We start from the raw sequence: 21,721 nt of genomic DNA, 5'->3' as shown, positions 1-21,721 counted from the left end.
TACTATGTGGAAAGGGGGAAATTTCCAAGGAAAAAAAAGAAAAAAAAATTAGAATCACACAATTAACTATTTACATAGGCAATGGGAACAATACTCTGCCATTATGACCTCCAGCTAAAGTCGCATTCTTCATCCTCCACTTGGAGGCAGGCCTTTTTCTGGTCCTGGATGGATTGCAGGCTGTCCCTCATCCTCCTCTCCTCCTCACCCACATGTCAACGCCACCTCTGTGTCCTTCTCTCCACCACCTCTGCCCTGGCAGCCCATGCCTTCTTAGCCTGCTGCCTCTCCACCATCAGCTACATACTCACCTCCATCCTGAAGCACACCAATTGCTTAAAGTGGTGTGCTCTTCCTGCCAGGTATCCAAACCTTGCCGCGTAGCTTACCTCCTCGATGTAGTAGCGGCTTGTGATGATTGCCTCTCGGGACTCATATAGGCCTGCTGCCTGGTCAAGCATACCCTGCGCATGCACCCCCACTAACTGGATGTTGCACGATGGGGGGTACAGTACCAGCACTGTCCGGATGTGCCAGCTGCCCCACTGATGTCTGTTCCTTTGTAGGTGCCTGGGCAAGCACAGCAACCACCTCTACTGTACTTTGCAGGACTTCCACCTTAGGCAGGGACATGCCAGCTGAGTCTGCTGCAGACTCTTCGGACTCTTTGGACTCAGCTGGCTTTTATGCTGAACCTGATGTGTATATCTCAAAGAGGGCAAAGGTGAGTGCCCCAATGGGCGGATCAGGTGGGGCCCCTGAGTCTATGGTGGGGCAGCTGGCTTTCCAAGGCCAGTCAGTGGTTGTCCCCCTGTCTGCAGTGGTTATGGCTCCAAGGCCAGCCTCCCATGACTTGGCTTCAGGTCCTGGGGCTGATGTCCAAGGGAAGGTTGCAGACCTGCAGCCAATGACATGGGTTCCACAGCAACGGCCATGGTCCCTTGCATCAGGTCGCTGTGGGCCCTGCACACGTGTAAACGTGTGCAGGCTGGGCAGACAGAGTGAGAGCAGCAGATGTTGCGTGCCACCCTCCAACATGTGAATGTGTTGGACAAAATATCAGAGAGGATGGATGATATGGCCAAGTCCATGACATCCGCCAGTGGACCGGGTAGAGCAACAACTGCAGGTCATGCTGTCCACATGCCGCTCCCACAGACTGTGCATGGGGGCCAACATCAAGGGCACATGGGCTGATCTTCAGGCACACAGTGAAGCCCTAAGGCGTGAGATGTTTGCAATGAGGACTGCTATCCAAGATGAACTCTCAACCACTAGGACATTGATCCATGGGGAGATGGATGCCTAGATGCACTTTCAGAGCAAATCAATGCATCCTGGGTGAGCATGCATAGACTCAGCAACCATCCGTGACCTCACCAACCTCACTGTGCTGGTGCATTCAACCATGTCACAGCTGGCCGTGGCCAGTGAAGACCAGGCATTGGCACTGTGTGGTAGGGCTCCAACACCATGTCCGCCTGCAGATCAACCGCAGGATACTGCACATACCAGTCTCATTCCAGTCACACCCTTGCCATGCGGTCCATGAGCCCATAGAGGTTATTATTTTTATTTATTTTTGTCTAACATGAGTGGACATTGAAATGCACCCTACCGCTCCCCCCTACAGGGTGGACTCCCCCCCACCCCAGTCCATGATGGACATTTTTGTTTTATTTGTTGTCAATGGCCGGAGTTTTCCTTGTTTTTTTCGGTCCCCTCGATTCGTCATGGACACTTCATTTTTTTTGTATTCCCCAGGCCCTTAAATTGGTGTGGATTTTGTTTTGTGTTCTTTTTCTTTGTTTCCCTTGAGATGTGCCGTTGACCTCTCAAGGGCATGATGATTGCAGTTGAGGACAAGCAGCCATGGTTGCCTCGTGGTCAACAGGATGGCATGTGCAGGTAACACTGGGTGGAGGGAATATTGATGCATGTTTGTTGAATGCATGATTGTGAGCTATGGCTGTTGTAATGCATTGTCCCATGTTGCTGCAGTGTGCCAGAATCATGTAGTGACTGCACTCCATGGGAGCTCCACCATGCACCCTTTCACATCCCTAGTCCACATGCCCTCTGCCAGGCACTGGCCCTCCAATCACCCATTTGGAGGCACAGTTCCTGGCAGAAGTGATGAGGGAATCACATCCTGCCAGTTTAGTCAGCAGGTAAGCATGTGCACTGTCTCGCATGTTGTGTCAGTGTTCTTGGTCACCTTGGTGTTCAGCTGCAGTACACCTCTTGACAAACTGGAGGGTTAATCTTGTGTCACAGTGAATGTCTGTGCAGATGCTTTGTTGCTTGTGCTGTGGGCTTTTTGGGTGTACTGCATGGACACTGTTGTGTCAAGTTGCTCTGCCTGTGTTGTTCATTTGTGCACTGCCATGCAGATTATGGGCATGAGTCACAGGATGTTTTCATGCTTCTTTATACAATTATTTGATGCTTCTGTGAATGTGGCCCTTAAGGTGTGTCAAACACTTTTGCTAACTTACCAATTGGCTCTTATTCAGTGGTTGTTTTGATATGGGGTGCAATATCTTCCTATTCTCTGTATTTATGTCAAATGTGGAACCTTGCACCCTGCTTTCACGCTCTCAGCAACATGGATGTTTTTGTGCCTGTAGTTCTCATGGTCCCACAGGTGTTCAATTCGATTTTGGGTTGCTTAGAGGAATTGGTGGACATGTTGCTGTTGGTGTCCAAGAATGGCTGGGTGGTCAAATGTGTTTGTTGCCTACCTGATGCATTTTTCTTGTTCTTGTAGTTTTGGCATTTACACAGTTGTTCAGCCTCCAGAATGATTTCAATCCATACTTCCCAAAGTGGTAGTGGTATACTCCCACTTACAAGCCTTTTCTGGGGCCTTTGTTTGTGCATGTTGATTTATGTGTAATTGACGCACATAATTTGGCCCTCCCAGTGGCACATTCTCAGGGTGTTGTGGGCACAGAGCATAGGCCCCAATTCATCAATGAATGGCACCTAGGAGGTGGCTTCAGTGTGTGGACTCCACAGGGACTGGTATTTAGGTGAAGTCTGATTGCAACAGCTGTGTGCATGCAGCCTCTCCATGTGCACTTTGGCCAGCCAGGGGCAAGGGTGGTGCCTGTGGTTGCAGCCAGTGTCCCACCTGCATGCCCACTGGTACACTGCGCCGTGTGGTAACATTATGCAGGACACATGCAGCCACAATGATTCTACACACTACTGGTGGTGCATATAAAAACACCCCACCAGAGTGGTCAAGGGAGCAGACCTGTGGCTTTAGCACTCCGAATGTGCCCTCCACTATGCCCATAGCGGCGACATATGCAGTGTTATATATCACCTCAGCTGGTGTTGACAAATTGCATTGGGACTAATGATGTTGTAACTTGGAACTCTCTAAGATGATAATACAGCCCCTGATGAAGGTCTTTATCAGTCTGAAATGCATGGGCCAAATGTACACCTACTCAAATGAACTAGCAACCTATTTACTAAGACTTCCTTTATTAGTCAATAAATCAAGATTGGTGCTCAACACTTTGATACAAATGTTCTTTACATTTACGAACTCCAGAAACCACTAAATGGACTTGAGGGTGTGCAGCCCACACCGTAGGTTGACCAGCCAAGTTTCTCTTGTTTCTCAATTTTCGAGTGCCCTTCACGGAGGCACCTTGTATTGTGTTTGCACCCCACTCAGATATAGAATTATTTTCTATCAAGAAATATATGAATTAACACAACAGCTGTGCCCGCTCATCGCTCTCAGTTTTGGGGTTCCTGATGGGTGTCATCATGAAGATAGTGAGCGGGTAGTCACTGTCCACTGTACATGTCTGCACGGCTGTTATTGTCATTCATTGGCAGGGTCTTTTGTTCAGTGAGTGCCGTGCATGCATGTTCATGACTGTTCATACTCAACAATGAGCCATGCGTTGCCATGTTTTCCAGATACCAGGGCCTGGTACAGTGGTGACATGCAGAACATGTAGCTATCATGTGTGCTCCCTGGGAAATTAGCATAGACTTGCATAATGATTCCCTTGGCATCACAGACTACCTGCACATTGATGGAGTGCCAGTGCTTTCTGTTTCCGGTGGATGTGCTCTGTCAATTGGGGTGGCCGTAGCGCAACATGTGTGCATTCTATTGCACTTAGTACACAGGGGAAGCGTGCCACTTCATAAAAATCCTGCATGACTGTCTGCCTTTCCGCCAGTGTTCTGGGCATATATATGTGCCTGTGCACTCATGCACGTGCTGTTATGCATGACAGCACCTGTTGTAGACAGCGTCATTATGTGGCCTGTGATATCCCACCAACTATTGCAGTGGGCTGCTAGAAGGACCCAGTGGAAAGGAAATGGAGTGCAGTCAGCACTTTCTTCTAGCGGGGTAAGGGCCTCAGAGCAGCTTATGGGTGATGTTAGGCCATCTGCCGACTCCCTGACAAGGTCTAGGATTATATGGGGGGGCCTGTACCTATTGCGGATTCATCGTGCATGTAGACGTTTGTTTTGTGTGTATTGCATGCTTTATAGGCATTTCATCTCATGCACGTTGACGTTTATGCCTGCTATCATGTGGCGTATGGTTTGTGGGGTTTGTGTGTGCTTTACGGGAGCCGACATTCACATTTCAATTCCATCAATACGGTTGTATTTGCGTGGGCATTGGCGTGCGATTGCTTGGCTGTGGACCGTCCCACAACGCACCCCTCTTTTTGTGTGTTCTTCCTTATTCTGCATGATCTGCCCCCTGTTTGAGTCTCTGCATAGGCCCGGCCCACACTCTGCATGGAGTCTCGCACAAGGTGCTCCTTGACTCGCAGAGACATGCCAGGCCAGTGCAACTCCACGCCAGTCCCGGAGAAGTCCTGTGCAGTCGGTACCATGAATCGACAAATGGGGATTGCCGTGCAGATTGGCATGCAAAACCCTGATTTCCCATGCAAATATTTCCATGAATCTGACCCATCGTCTCTTTCTCTCTGGCAAAATCTAGAGTGGGGAAAAGCAGGGTGTTAGATGTCAAGAACATTTTGTTTCAGATACAACCCAAACATTTTTATTTATTTTAATTTGTTTTATTTTGGGCTATTAGGTGTCTAAGCAAAACTATTGCCATAGAGTACAGATGGGGAGGAATGGCATATGAGGAGGGACACACAGGTTGTAGGTGTTGTTTGGTTATTTGCCCACCCATTAACTGACCTTGGCATGCTAATCCATATGGCCATTCCCACCTAGTTCCTGCCCCCGAAATCCCCCGCCCACAAAAACATCTCTGTGACAAATCAACTTCCAGGGCACCAGTGGTCCAGGGATAAATATCGGTTTCAAAACCATCAATCAGCCCCACACCTATAGTACACCATAAGGGATCCAAACAGATTGGAAACACAAGCAAATTATAAACCTCCTTGTCCAATTTTGGTAACATGGACAGAACGGCAGGCTTATCTCTGCCAGATCATGTGGATTGTTGGTTAGTTGCAACACAGTGAAAATACAATTATTACCCAATGATAAAAGGGACTGTCCAGTCAAGGTGACAGTTCTAGCACAATACAAAATACAACCCACCCTGTAAAGGAATGCAGAGGACAGGCAGTTTCAAAGAAGGAAAAGGGATGCGCTCTGTATACTGACAGGAGGGCAGTCAGTAAAATAATTAATTGTAATAGTTCAAGGATACTTGGTTTTAACACAAAGGGAGCAATGGGTCGTAAAATGTCACTAGGGTCCTTGGGAGAAGGACCAGGGGGACAGAATCACAATTTACTGTGTGCTGTAGATGTTCTTGGTGCTCAACAGGGTAGAGTCAGTTTCAGGGCACCTTGCATCTTCTGAGACAGAGTTCAAGATGGGAGACAGCTGAGGGTATCAGGTGGCAGGCATTTCGGGGAGTGTGGGTAGACGGACGGTTACAGGCTGTCCTACATGACGGCTCGGAGTCAGGAATTATTGTTGCAGTGCTGGTCGTGGGTCTGCAGCACTGGTTGCAGCATCTCTGACAGTGTGAGTGACTGCGGCATAACAACAGTCAGAGGTGCAGTCGGTTGCAGCTTGAGGGGATCAACTGTCTCAAAAATGTACTTTAAAGTGGATGCTGGTAGATGCTTGTCGAAGCGCTCCTCCTAGCTTCTTCACTGGGCTTGTGTCGTCCTTTAAGGCGGACGGCCCAAAGCTGAGTAGAGTGTTGCAGGCAGCTGCCTTGTCCTTGGTTTGGTTCAGAGATTCTCTGGCAGTCCCACCTAATAAGCTTGCTGTACTGCCTAGCAGGACACGCTGGTGCTGGCTGGGAAGGGATTCTGGTGCTGCTGGAGGGTCCTCTGGATTCAGTATCTCCCTCTGTTCCCTGGGAGATGTTCAGGGGAGGGATCTTGCCTCCCTCTTGGAGGTCCTGGCCTTCCTTCCCTGTTGGAAGATGTAAGGCAGACTGTACCCTCATCCAAAGTTCAATACTGAGTTCTTCTTACTACTCCTTGCAAAGTCTACAGATTATCTGCCAAAGCAGGGGCTCAGCCCCCTTTTAAAGCAAAATGGGCCAAAGTGATTGGTGTATGCTAAGCCTACCATACTGAACTGATCCTGGGTCCCCACCAACAATCACCTGTATGCATGAGGTCATAACCAGAATGCTTTGCAACAGAAAAGGTAAAGTGGGGAAAACATCTAATACTAAGTCCCACCCATCTTCATGTCTGTTGTGGATCAAAGGGTCTCTCTAGTTGATGAAGCTCTCTTTGGCTCCTGATTAAAACGGCAGGTTTCCCTTGCAGCTGAGTGAGAACAGACGTTCTGTCTCCATCAAACCACCTACTCGTACCTTCTGATTGGGGTCCCATTACCGGGGATGACTACTGTAACCCTGCAGTCCCATATAAGACATTTCAATGTCCATTGATACCAAGGGTGAGAGCTGGCTTCATGCTGACACAGTGCAGATCAAAGGTTGCTGGGGTTTCCAGTCTTGTTTGTTAACCATGTAGCCAGGCCCCATGTGGGCCTGTTTGAAGTATACTCTATTAGTATGCTAATTATGTTTATCACTGCCACCATTCTGCAGGGCTCACCAAAAGGACAGGGTGGATCCATGGAGCCTTTGATAGTTAATTAGGCTGGCCATGGCAGGGGAAATGTTTTCCCTCCCCCTTCTGAGAGGACATGGTGTACTCCTGTCTGTCATATCCCAGCTAAATATGACAGGGGGACGGCGCCCGTAGGCTGTGTCCACCCAGAGTACACAGGTCTATGTGTATGTTGTGCAGTGAGCATAGGGAAATGTGTGTAGATTAGCCCCACAAATGTTCTGTAGGTTGATCTAGCATCATTCAATTTCTTTAAAAATGTCCAAAAACTCAGGTGATCACATACCCACTGTGCAGATGATCGAATTCCTCACAACCTCCTCATGGAAACTCTTTGAGCTCGCTTTATTCATGCCTTACCATCAAACTTTGCACTGGAAGTGCTTGTCAGTGATTTTTTCAAAGCAGTCCTATGAGAGTTAATGACTCAATTGGAGTTATAAACCGACTACAGGTGTAATACGTGTTGTGGGCGCGCCCGTGCCTCGGGCCACCCCGCACACACACTCGCTCACACGCATCCACACAAGGAGACACGGGACATGCGTGTGTGCCTTACGGCGTCCCGGTGGCAACTGCCCGCACGGACGTTTTTTATTATGAACACGCATGCGCAGACCAGAACGAGGCTCGCGCATGCATCGTTCATGCTTGCAACGTCACATCCCTTTTTTTCTTCAACAAAAACAACATAGCATCAACAAGGATGAACAGTATAACCTGTAAACATAAAGCATGTAACCCAACGTGGGTTGGCCGGCTGCTGTAACCTCGGCTCAGTCTCCTGAGTCCAGGACATAGTCCTTGAGGCGAGCCGGCAGTCTGCGGTTTCCTCGCACAGGGTACCGAGGGGTGCTTTGCGCTGGGGCCATCTGCATGCGGAACAGCCTCCCTCTGGGCATCCTCCGTGTGACCTTCGGGGGCATGCCTCGGAGGATGTGCTTTCGTCCGGTTCACTGGCCCTCGTTGAAATGTCCACTTTTTTGAAGAAGGACCTGTTGCGGGTAACAGTCCCCCGGTTGCATGCTGCCGTGACCATGGTTCCTTTCACGTGCGTGACTGTCCACGGTTGAGGCTCGTAAGGCAGTGACAGTTTGCCTTCTGGGTGGCGATTCCGAACTAGCACGGAATCACCTACAGCCACTTCCTTGACTTGGAGACCTCTCCTCTCGCTCTCTCTCTGATTGCTGGCTGCCCGCTCCTCCCTCACTTTTTCATTGTCAATGACCCTGGGTACTCTTCCTTCTACTTCCGGTATCATGCCGCGAGGGCAGCGCCCGAATAGCGCTTCAGCAGGGGCTACGCCCGTCGATTGATGCGGCGTGGTTCAATACTCTCGCAGGAATTCCACAACCTTCTTCGGGAGGACCTCCCCACCGCTTGCGGATATTCTCAGCACCTTGTTTAGCGTGCGCATGAGCCTTTCAGCTTCCCCGTTCGCACGCGGCCACAACGGGGATACTCTCCGGTGATGGATGCCCCTCGCTTTGAGATACTGTGCGAACTGGCTGCCCGTGAACAGGGGACCATTGTCTGAGCATAGTATTTCGGGGAAGGCATGGGTCGCAAACATTTTGTCCAAGGCCCTGGTGGTGTACTCGGTGGCGGTGGACTCTACGACCTCCACCTCGGGATATCTGGACCATTGGTCTACCACCACTAAAAAATACATGCCTCGACCCGTTGATCCAAAATCTACATGGACAGTTCCCCAGGGCTTTTCGCTCCGTTCCATTGAGCTGATCGGTGGAGCTTTATCCCCGGCATTCGCCGCCTGACACGGCAGACACCTTTTTATAAACAGCTCGACCATTCCCTCGAGGTCAGGGAACCACACCTTGAGTCGAAGCCTCGCTTTGGTCTTGGCTACCCCTTGGTGCCCTATGTGAGCTAACTCCAATACACAATCTCAGGGCCTGTGGGATCACAATTTGCCTCCCCCTCAGCAGTAGTCCGTCGTCAGAAATGGATAGCTCATCCCTCACCCTCCAAAGCGCCTGAAGGTCTTTCTGGGCGTCAGCCTGCCGCCTTGAATTGTTCTGAAGCACCTCTCTCCAATCGCCGCTTCTAACTGCCGCTTTGATGATGTGGAACACTTCATCCTTGCACGATTCTGTTGCTATGGTGAGTCTGGACAGCGCCACCGGCAATGCACCTTCCACCACATGACACAGCAGCCCTCGACAGTCAGACACCTCCTTGGTCTTTTCCACCTTCTCTGGGTTTGGGTGTCGCGACAGATAGTCCGCCGGATTATTGGTCCCCGGTGTGTACATCAGTCGAACCCCATATTCCATAAGGGCCAGCATCCATCGCTCAATTCTGGGTGGAGGTTTTGATGACACACCCGCTAGGATGGGCAGCAGGGGCTTATGATCGGTCACAACTACGACCGGCTTGCCCAGGATGTAGAGACAAAAATGGCGATAGCCCCACAGTATGGCCAAGGCCTCTCTTTCTATTTGCGAGTAACACTTTTCTGTGTCTGTGAGCGCCTTGCTCGCGTACGCATTGGGTCGCATGTCCCCTCTCTTGTCCGCTTGCATCAGCACCGCACCTACACCCACCGGGCTGGCGTCAACAACGATCACGGACTCAGCGGTGGGGTCGAAGTACGCCATGGTGTCTCCGTCGGACAGGGCATTTTTGATGACCTGAAATGCCTCTTGCTCTTTCCTTTCCCACACCCAGACAGCATCATTCTTGGTCAGCGCTCTGAGGGGTTCCGACAAGGAGGCCAAACACTTAATGAAGCGCCCACAGTAGTTTACCATCCCCAAGAAGCTCCTTACCTCCGTGGGGGACTGGGGTGCTGCGGCCTCCCGAATGTCCTTGATCTTTGCAGGATCGGGCGACACGCCGCTGGCATGAAAGATGAAGCCAAAAACCCCAATTCTGTCTTTGAAAAACTCACATTTTTCACGGTGTAGGGTAAGCCCCAAATCTTCTAGTCTCTTCAGCGTGCACTCCAATCTCTTCATGAGTCTGCACACAAAAAAATGTATCGCTCATATTCAAGACACCTTTCAGTCCTGCCAGCGCCCCCCTGATGGTATTTTGAAAAACTTCTGCAGCAGATGAAATGCCGAAACTCAGGCGCTTAATCTGATAGAGGCCATCATGCGTCGTAAAAGTCGTGATATAACGTGAGTCCGGGTGGAGCTCGAGCTGATGATAGCCCGCCCTCAAGTCTAACTTCGAAAAGACTCTCGCCCCTTGCAGTTCTCCGATAATATCATCGAGAGTGGGCGTAATGTGTCTCTCCCTATTGATAGCCGCATTCGGGAGGCGCATATCGATGCAAATGCGCACCGCTCCCGGCTGTTTTGGCTTGGGGGCCACCACTATGGGCGAGACCCAGGGCATTGGGCCTTCCACCCTTTCAATGATGTCCTTTCGGACCAGTGAGCGGAGTTCTTCCTCCACCTGCTCCCGGAGATGGAACGGGATCCGTCGATGTTTGAGAGCCGTAGGCCTGATGGTGTCGTCAATTTGGAGACGCACAGGAGGAACTCTCAACTTTCCCACTCCTTCAAAAATGCCTGAGAATCTGGCCACTAGCTGCTCAATGTCTGCTTGATAGACTGCGAACGCAAAATGCACAAGGTCCAATGCCTCCGACGCCGCACAGCTAAGCAGGGAGTGGGGGCTCACGTCAGTGACGAAAAATTGTGCTTTTATGGACTTGCCGCCCTTTGAAACGGGCGCCACGAAGACGCCCTTGATGGGGAGCAGTGTGTCGCTGCCGAACGTGAAGATCTTTGCCCTCGAGACATCCAACGGTGGTGGTCCCGAGATCGACTGGTAGTGATCTGAGGCCAGCACACATACCCAGGCTCCCGTGTCAATCATCACTTGTGTAGGGACCCCTTGAATGTCCACGATGCATTTGGGCTGCCTCTCTTTCCTTGCCCCTGTGGCTATGCTCGAAATGAAGAACACCTCATCCTCCTCTTCTTCCTCCTCGGCCATGTTCAGCCTCTGCATATCCTGTTCAACTGTCGCAATGCTCTTCTGCCCCCTCGACCCGCTGCCAAACAACCTGGCTGGACCCCTTTGAGTAGCCACCGGTGCAGGAGCGCGGCACATCCGGGCATAGTGTCTGAGTCCGTTGCATCTGCCACAGGATCTGGATTTGGCGGGACATTCTTCCGAGTGCGGCAAATCGTATCCGCAATATTGACAAATGGACGCCACTCCATGCGTTGGACTTGCTTCCTGGCGTTTCAGGCTCCACTTACTCTTTGACACGGACTGCCTCCCGACTGCAAACGCCTCTTCTGACCTGCCGGGACGCACCGCCGCGTCCATTGAGGCACCCCTCGATTCTGCCAGTTCATATATTCTTCCACTGTCCAGGATCTGTGTCAGAGTCCACCCTGGCTCCCTTAGCACCTGTCTGCGGAGTTTGCCTGAGCCATAGCCTTGGATGACTTGATTTCTAATCATGGCCTCCTCGTTGTCCCATCTGCACGTCGTGGCCATTTGTCTTAGGCGAGCGCAGAATCGATCAAGCGACTCTTCTTCCTGCTGTTTTTCACTATTGAACAGGAACCTCTCATAGTCCACGTTGGACAGCGGAATAAAATGATTCTTTAAGGCAGTCTTGACCGCATCATAGGTGACTATTTGCAGGTTAAGGGACTCATAAATGCATAGGATGTCCATACCTGCGGAGTACAGTAGAGTTGCCCTTTTTGCGTCATCATTCGTTTCTCCTGTTGCAGTGAAATACATGTCCAGTTTTCTTATCCACAGCAGCCATCTTGGGCCCAATTTTGAGGGTGGACCCGACGTGTCGAATTCTTGCATGGGTAACAGAGATCCCTGTTGTCTCCTCCTTACCACCACCTGCGCTGTCCCTGCATCTTCGTCACTCTCCGCCATGTTCACAGGTCGCACTGGCACCTCCTCAGGGTTTAGAGGCCGCAAACCTGACTTGTGCAGACAGTCGACGTACCTCAGGCCACTGCGTGGTGGGGATCAACGTGGCCGTGGACCCCTCCAATTACCACTGCTTGAAGGACAGTCCTCTTGGATGTTGAGAACTGTTAGGATTCCAGAAATGTGTTCGCTGTAGTTTCTATGGAACGTGAGCAGTGCACGAGCACCTTTTCAGCCCGCTACTGCCACGTGTCCTGCATAGAAATCCATCCGCTTTTCTCGTGCTGGATTCGGGGAATGCTCCGGTATAACGTTGCTGCAGTGTACATGCAGCGTTATGTCAGCAGAACACACACTCGCTCACACGCATCCACACAAGGAGACACGGGACACGCGTGTGTGCCTTACGGCATCCCGGCGGCAACTGCCTGCACGGACGTTCTTTATTATGAATGCGCATGCGCGGACCAGAACGAGGCTCGCGCATGCGTCGTTCATGCTCGCAACGTCACAATACGGACTGCCTTCAACCATTCGATGTATAAGCATGCTGCGTGTCCTTCATTGATGTCCCGTTAAAAATAATTATTGGGAAATCAACAGTTTTGGCTTGTGTATAATTATTAGTAATTTGCCAGGCACTGCTGCCCATGTACTCGCATCATTTTGCACCTGCTACCATCAATGCCTAGAGTTAATACCACTACGGACGTGTCTGGCAAGTGCCTTTCCCATGCCTACACAAAAGCCCAAACTAATGCTTGTCTACATAGTGCTTCATGGCAGAATCTACCTGCTTTTAAACGCTGTAAAAACAGGTGGTATTACTATCAAACTGAATGTTACTCTATTGCTCAATGTAACGCTACTGAAACCAAGCACATGTCAGATGACTATACAGCTGTGGAAATGCGAGTGATGTCAGCGTAAACCTGAGTCACTAACCGTAATTGTGTGCTTCTAAACCTTGCCTCTAATAGGTCAGCTTGAAACTGGCACGTGCTACTGCAAACTCTCGCAACAAATGCGTGCCTTCTTATCGAGGCTCACCATGTGAGCCGTCACCGAGCGCGTGGGATTAACCACAGCAGGAATTCAACGAACGAACGATATCCTTCTGAACTTTCACACAGTAACCCCCAAGGTCAGAGTGGGAAGGGACTGCTTAGGAAGCCCAGACAGTAACAATTTAACAACGAAAGCCTGTGCTAAGCAAAACACGATACACTGGAGTTCAAAGAATAAGGCTTTGTGCCCCCACAATAAGGCCATTTGCTGGCATGAGAAATACATCCGTCTTTTGTTATCTACCTATGAAATTATACAGTGCTCATGACATTGATATTAATGGGTCCCACGCGCCTCGACAGAAATCACTGTTGGTTAAAATGTGAACACAATCGCTAGCATTGGCTGAACATGTGCCAGTGTGGGACAAAACAGGCACCGGAACAGATAAATGTTCTCCAGATGGCATCTCTTGCGAAGATTCTGCGCATTTTATTCTGTTTTGTGTGTGTTATGATGTTAGTCGGAAGACATGTTTAAAACCAATGTTTTAAAGTGTGTGGGATAAGGTGGAATTTCTTCACATTCTTCCACGGCGTGATTTTGAAACTGTCTGAGCTGTGCATTGGCATCTGGAAAAGGCGTTTATCATCAGAGAGAATATGTGTTTATGATATAAGTGATGTATGTTCACTTTTTACTACTTTAATGAAAATATATTTCTTCAAATAACGTTGCTTTTATTATTCTAAAGCGTTTTGTACCCAAAATTAAGCCATTTGTCTGAAAGGAAAACACAGATTTGAAGACAAGGTTCTTTGTACAGAAAGGTACTATTACTGTCTATGGCCGTTTTAGGTGATCCGATAGTGTCGCAGCCCAAGGGTGAAGAGCTCAGCTCATACTCATAAGCAATACATACCTGGGGTGCGGTGTCCCCTTTTACTGAAATGCTGACATAGAACGTTGTCCGTCAGAGGGACGCAACATCCCTGTGAGTGTGTTATTCAAATGTTCATCAACAACCAATCATATAAACCCCAGTCCCAGAACCATTTCATATGTTGACTCCAAACCTTACAATTGCTCCATTACATAATCCTCAAAGCGGTCCGCTGGCCTCACTCTGGGTAACTGGTGCTGCCTTGTGACCCCTCCTGGGAGCATGGTAGCTGCCAGGATGTTGTAAGGGGTCACGTGGCAATAGCCACGTGACCAAGATAATAAAAGAAGCGAGCCGCTTCCGGCTCATCAGTCTCACCACCATCTTGCTGACTCCAGCGTCGTTCTTTGTCAGGCACCATGTTGGTGCTGCGCTGCATGCGCTGGGCCCAAGGACGGGGCTCAGCTTGAGGATGGTGCCCCTGCCGGGCAACGCCGTCCCTGTGGGTCCCCCAACCATGTGAGGCGTGTTGGGGAGGCGACCCCGGCCTGGGTGCCCCCAGAGCCGGGACCGCGGTAAGCCAGTTGCCATCCGGCCATGTGCGGAGATCCGGATCGGGTGGGGTGACCCCCACCCTTTGGGTCCGCGGCATGATCGCCGCCAATGTTGGATCCCGTCGGGTGCCCCCGACATGAGTATGGGGCTGCCCGGTGACCCGGAGCAGCCCCCAACAATGGCGACGAGGGCTGGAGCCCTGTGCGTGAGCTGGCGTCGGCCGCAGTACTGGGAATGTGCTCGGGCCGCCAAACAGCTGAGGCGGCCCCCTTTTGGCCCTGGGGGAGAGGGAACGGGCTTGCGGCTGCCCTGCAGCGTGGAGGAGCTGCCTGTAGAACTCCTTGTTCCCCACAGATGACCATGACCTCAGGTGAAGTTCCAGTAACTTCTTTATTAGTTCCAGTACATTATGATAGTCATATAATGTCAGGTACATCTGGGTTCAGGGCAACATACACCTGCATCCTCCCAGGTAGGCTTACATCTCCCAACTGACCAAATAGAACCCCAGTCACACATAAACATTCTAACCCTTAACACTCCATTGTCAATCAATACACTAACCAAAGGTTCCATTAGGATGCAGGATAATACCAAATCCCTACATATCTCCCTTCCTTAGGGACATAAAAACACCAGTAGATAACTTAACCATAATGGCTAATAACAACACGCACACAAACAACCCCCTGTTCAATGCACTTGCCTCATCACTCCTAACTGAGAACATTCTGCTAGTCTCATTACATATTCCAAAATACTCCACACAGCCGTGGGACACAATTACAATCAATGCCCCTTCCTCTTTCTACCAAGTGAGGAAAAGGCACCCAACTGCTCAAACATCCTTACTAAAACTTTTACAAATAGAGGCACCCATACCTCTCTTCCTAAACTTGACTTCATCGTCCCACAAAAGAACACACACACATCTCCCTCACAACCAACAATGCAAACCGGTATGTACCTAAATCCACACCACCTCAAACTAGACTGAGTATCCCAGATACCCGGGTAACTACTTCACTTCTTGTGACACCATTACCCCTAAATTGCCCATGTTGAAAGTATTCCTAAATACAATACAGCTCCTATTAGGGAAAACCACACTTAATTCACACCAGCATCATACCAACATCAATGACTCTACTATAGTCTTTGCTGTATCATCATGAAACTCTGAATGGTTTCTAAACCAAACAACCAAACAAAACTTTGTTTGACACTTAGCACTTTAAACTTTAGCATTAAATAAGGTCTTAATACATCTGCATTACAAAAGTCCCACCTGTGGAAATAAAACATTAGTGCACATAACTATACTTCAGATTCCACATACCAAACTCTAGCAATGTTGTCAATGCAACCTATATTTCATTAAATGTCCATCTGTGGAAGGAAAAGCGTGTTAGTTAAACATGACCGCACCACTATTTTTTTTTTCCTTTGCATCATAACATTACCAAGTATTTGTTGACAGAGGTAACAGAGGCCACGACTTTTACACACTATCCGTGCACACCTATCAAACATGCTACCTACCACTTGCAAGATACCTCTCATACCAATGTACCTACAACATAAATACCAAATAGCATTTCAGAAAACACTATTACTACGCATATCTCAATCTCTTTCTACTAATATGCAACTTTAACCTACTTAATAAAACCTCACATTTGGATCACTTAATCCCTTGGTTGACTAATTACAAACACCCTTGAGACCTAAATTCAATCTAAAAACTATAAACTTTGTTCTCTGCTCTTAAGCTTCAACAACTTCCATGAAGTACCCCTATTACAGGACAACCTATCCCACAAGAAACTACACCTGACAACATACAGGTTCACGCTCTCATGCACTCAAGCTGTCCAAATGCCATTCAGGCCTCACATGACAACAGATTCTGAATCAATAACTAATTATAACTACTTAACCAATTCAATGAAGGCAAGACCAAATTGCTTCCTTTACTTATGCTCGTGAAAGCATCATCTCTTAACTTAAAAGTACCTCTGTTATTCATTCTGGCAATTAAGATCATTCACAACTTAAGCTTTTTGAAAAAAAATTCCAACGGGCGGAAATGCAGCCGCCCGCAACAGAAATGGATTTACCAATCCATCTGCCACACTTCCTTTTGTAAATATCACCTACCGAAGCGTTCTTTTCCTGGTATGTTCATAATGCTGCTTTTCATTGCTGCCAGCCGCCTGCTATAAAAATTGTACTCCCTTTGCCTCCTACCGCATCTCTCAGTTCTTAAGTACGCTCCAAGCCCCTCAGGAACTACTGACAACATGCCCTCAAAGATCCTCATCACCTCATATAAGTGATAGCTCCTACATGCACCTCCTTAGCGCTGCTGCAAATGGGCCCTTGCCCCTCCAGGCACTACACATGTTGTCTTGGGCAATATTCTTTCATCTCTGCACATGGGCTCTAAGCCCCTAAGGTGCAGCCACGGGCTACAAGTCTCTTAGGTGCAGGTATGGGCTCCAAGCCCCCCAAACGCTGGATTGGCCCCCCAGGACCCTCCTCTGCTCCAGGCGCTTTTCACATTCGCCACCAATCTTCTATTTTAACATATAGGCGCAGCTTAGGTTCCCAACCTCTTCTATTGCTGCTGCCCCAACTCCAGGCCTCAAGCTGTACAACATCACTCCTCATTGTTTCTTTTCCCGGCGCAGCTTAGGCTCCAAGCCTCTCCTGTTGCTACTGCCTTGGGCTTATAGTCCTCAGTTGCACAGCATGCCTCCTCATTGCTTAATTTCCAGGCGCAGCTTAGGCTCCAAGCCTCTCCTGTTGCTACTGCCTTGGCTATATCCCTCAGCTGCCCAGCATGGCTTCCTCATAATTTCCAGGCGTAACTAGACCCCAGGCCTCTTCAAATTGCTACTGCCATGGGCACCAAGCCCTCCATGCTGCAGCTAGTGGTCCCAGACCCCTTAAGCAATCAGTCTCTGGGCCCTCAGCCCCTCCTCAGTCTCTTGCTTTCCTCTTTCCCTGACCTGTCCTTCTAGTGACAGGCCAGCTGGCCCCTGGCTCTGGCGCAGCCCCTTACTTTCTGCCCCTGAGCTCATGCGCTGGGCCCTTCTGCGCCTACAGTTTTAAGCGCTCGCCCTACCTGGGAGGTCTTCTTCTTGGGTTGGGGGGAGGTGTATGTGCCATCTTCAATGCTGTCCCCCCAGCACAGCCAGCATCCTCGTCGCCAATGTAGAACTCCTTGTTCCCCACAGATGACCATGACCTCAGGTGAAGTTCCAGTAACTTCTTTATTAGTTCCAGTACATTATGATAGCCATATAATGTCAGGTACATCTGAGTTCAGGGCAACATACACCTGCATCCTCCCAGGTAGGCTTACATCTCCCAACTGACCAAATAGAACCCCAGTCACACAAACATTCTAACCCTTAACACTCCATTGTCAATCAATACACTGACCAAAGGTTCCATTAGGATGCAGGATAATACCAAATCCCTACACTGCCCTTCCCCTTGCTCACTATTCTTAGAGAGGCACAGCTCCTCCCTACTGATGAGGTCCAACCAGACCGAAACACGTGTCTGGGGATGCTGTTGGTACTCTTGTTCAGAGGAGAATTGCCTAGCATTTCAGTGCTGGACTGCCCCAGGGCAGGACAAAGACTGATATGTTTGGGATATTTCTTTTCTGTGAAAGATAGTGAGCTAAAGACTCTGGGTAAGTCTCTCGTAACCAGGACTAATGTCTGGCAGAGAGACTCCCAGGACCCCCCTTGTTAAGCTGCCCTTCCTCCACCATGGAGGCAGCCTCGTCTGCAGCGATGGGGTGGCCCCTCCCCACCGGAGCGGTTGCCAAGCAGCGGTTGCCGCAGATGGGGGAGGTGGAAGCCTTTTCCCCATCCCGACACGGAGCGGGCCCACAACGGGGCCCGCAGGAACAGAGGGCGCTCTGGAGGAGCAAATAAAAGAAGAGGGCACTGCCCCCCTGTGAGCGGCTGTCGGCCGCATATGGAGTAGTGCCTGCCCCACCAATATTGAAGGGAGGAGGCTCCCCCCCCGGTGGGGAGTGAGGGTGCCCGCGGCGTCAGCCGCAAGGAGGAGGCGCTGCCCCATTCCCCAACCCGCAAGTCGTGGGTTTGAACAACGGCATCCATCGCTGTACGGAAAGAGATAATGCGGGCCCAACTCCAACTGGGCCCGAAAACGAAACAAGACTGGTGCGACCTCCCCAGCCCTGCGGTGCGGAGGAAGATGCGGCTTTGTGCCGCGACAAAGGAACGGCGGGCACTAGGAGGAGACACAGAACGGCTGCCCCCCCCGGCCTACAGGTGTGAAGCGAATTCCGCCGCGGTGGGGGAGGATCGGCGAGTTCGTTAAAAAGAAAAAAAACAAAAAATGCAAACGTAAAAAACGTGGCAGGCCCAGCTCCAGCTGGGCTCACAAGGACAATGGAGTGCTCGCTCTGAGGAGCGGGCAGAGGAGATGCCCGGCGGCCCCTCCCGTGACCCCAACACAGAGGTGTGCTGCCTGCCCCCCCAACAGAAGAAAAGGCTGCGGCAGTGGCCCTCAAGAACATGGGCCTGCCGCGCAAAAAAAAAAAAAAAGAAGAGGCAGGCCCGTATCCACCGGGGCCTGCAAAAGCAACAAAGGGAGAGAACTGCCAGCCCCATCTCCCGCCAAATCTCCCCACTCAGGGAAGTAAGGTGTTGACCCCCTGCCTGCCAACAAGGAAGCCTTTCTCCACCCACAAGCCGCGGAACAGAAACCGGCGATGAGCGCCACGAAGGAGAGAGGGGAGCGGGCCCACCTCCGACTGGCCCCGCAACAACAAGAGGCAAGTTGAAGCCCGGGGCCGCCTAACAACTGACACGGCCCCGAGCGTGGACTGCATCCTACGGGGGCAGTGTGGGGTGCCGCTGTCCCCCTGGCGGGGGCGGAGAATTCCTGCAATGGGCCCGGGAAGAGAAGGTGCAACAAGGGGCATGCCGCCAGTGATACCGCCAGTGGTGCCCTGATGCCATCCCAGGAGTACCTAGACCATGGACTTGGCCGATGTGGCCCCTGGGCCTCCCCAGGTGCGGCTTTGCCACCCCTCGTGTGACTTTTGGTGGGTGTACAGGGTGAACATTGGGGAAGACCTGTTATGTGGTGTACATCTGCACATACAGAATGTTTTGTGTGGTGCCAGTGACTTGAACTGGTGGTTGTGTGTTAGTAGGACCACTCACCCAGGTTAATAAAGGGTGTCTTAGTAGAGTGGTCATAGGAGCAATAGTGCATAGTTAGTGGTATATGTTTTGGCTGTTGTTCATTGAAAAAAATGGAGTGGTGTTGCATTGTGACCCCTCCTGGTAGCATGGTAGCTCCCAGGATGTTGTAAGGGGTCACGTGGCAGTAGCCACGTGACCAAGATAATAAAAGAAGCAAGCCGCTTCCGGCTCGTCCAGCGTCGTTCTTCGTCAGGCACCATGTTGGTGCTGCGCTGCATGCCCTGGGCCCAAAGATGGGGCCCAGCTTGAGGACGGTGCCCCTGCCGGGCAACACCATCCGGACGGTGCCCCTGCCCAGCAAAGCCGTCCCTGTGGGTCCCCCAACCATGTGAGGCGTGTTGGAGAGGCGACCCCGGCCTGGGTGCCCACAAAGCCGGGGCCGCGGTAAGCCAGTTGCCACCCGGCCATGTGCGGAGATCCGGTGATCCGGATCGGGTGGGGTGACCCCCACCCTTTGTGTCAGTGGCCTGATTGCCGCCCCTGTTGGATCCCGTCGGGTGCCCCCGACATGAGCAGGGGGCTGCCCGGTGACCCGGAGCAGCCCCCAACAACTGGGCTCTCGTCCCTTGTTTACTGGTCCTGTGCCTGGGAAATCCTGACTCCTCTCGCCTGCCCCTGCCAAGCTTACGTCCGCCATCTTAGGAGGAATTATCAGTTCAGTTTCTCGATAACTGCCATTGTCATTGGCAATCACAGGACTTTGGGTGGTGGTCCCACCGTCAACCTTGTGGAAACAGCCACAGTGGCATGTCACTTCTTTCAGCCATCACCATTGATCTTTTTTCCTTGTGAAGGTTCTTGGTTTTGTCTCATAAGGAAGGCCAACTTCTGCTGGGGGTGACGTATGCGTAGCAATACTGACTCTCCTACCTCAATGGGGGCCTCTCTCAGTCAGTGGCGTTTGGTGAATTATTTAAGTGGAAGGGCTTACATATTTCCCCAATCATACCCTAATGACCGAGTGTAGCGAGGGAAGTCCGAACCTATGAAGGAGGGTTCAGAAGGGCTTCCCCCCCATGAACATTATTATTTAAGTAATGGGTTAAGATGGTGCATTTTACAGGACACTTGTTTGAAAAATTTGGTAAAAAGCCAAACAGTTTGCAATTGGTTTTGTAGGATAACTCATCAAAAGATCAAACAGTTGCAAGTCTACAGCAGTGCACAGAAGCATTTCTTCAACACATTTTCATGATGCATTTGCCCACAATATGTGTCAGTATAAAAACATTTGCACACTGGCTCTGCCCATACATTTCTATGCTTGTTGCACCAGTATATGCCAGTATTCCCATATAAGAACATACTCATGTTTGCTTAGCACATAATGGCAGTAATAATACTATAAGAAAACGTATCCACTCTTGTTCTGCCGATATATGGCAGTATGCCCACATAAGGACATGCTTTAGTGGGCCTTAACATTAAAAGTGCACGCCACAGGAAAAAAAAAACATGTCCAAACGGACTGCAGCAAAATGCCAGTCTAGTTACATAATAACACTTATCATGCTTGCTTTATCAAAGATGCCCTAACAAAAGGTCATGCCACAGCAAGTAATGGCTAGACTAGATGCATTAAAATGCTGGTCTAGCTACAAATACAAAACGTATCATACTTGCTTTATCAAAGCTGCCCAATACAAAATGTCATGCTGCAGCAAGAAGTGGCTAGACCGGCAGCACCAAAATGCCAGTCCAGCCACATAGTAACACTCAACGTGCTTGCTTTAACAAAGATTCCCCATACAAAATATTATGGCACAGAAAGAAATGGCAAGACTAGCTGCACCAAATTGCCAGTCTAGCCATGTAATAACACTTATCCTGCTTGCTTTATCAAAGATGCCCAATACAAAATGTCATGGAGCAGTAAGAAAAGTCTAGACTGGCTGCACCAAAATGTCAGTCTAGCCACGTAATAACACTTATCATGCTTGCTTTATCATAGATGCCCAGTAAAAATGGATGGCATGTCTGCCCCAGTGCACCGCAACTTGCACTCAAACATAATCACATTAATTATGAATGTGATTATGTGT

The sequence above is a fragment of the Ambystoma mexicanum genome, chromosome 1p (genome assembly GCF_040938575.1).
Source record: "Ambystoma mexicanum isolate Mex_15411 chromosome 1p, UKY_AmexF1_1, whole genome shotgun sequence".
In the NCBI taxonomy this organism is placed as follows: Eukaryota; Metazoa; Chordata; class Amphibia; order Caudata; family Ambystomatidae; genus Ambystoma; species Ambystoma mexicanum.
This window is presented reverse-complemented; position numbering follows the sequence as displayed.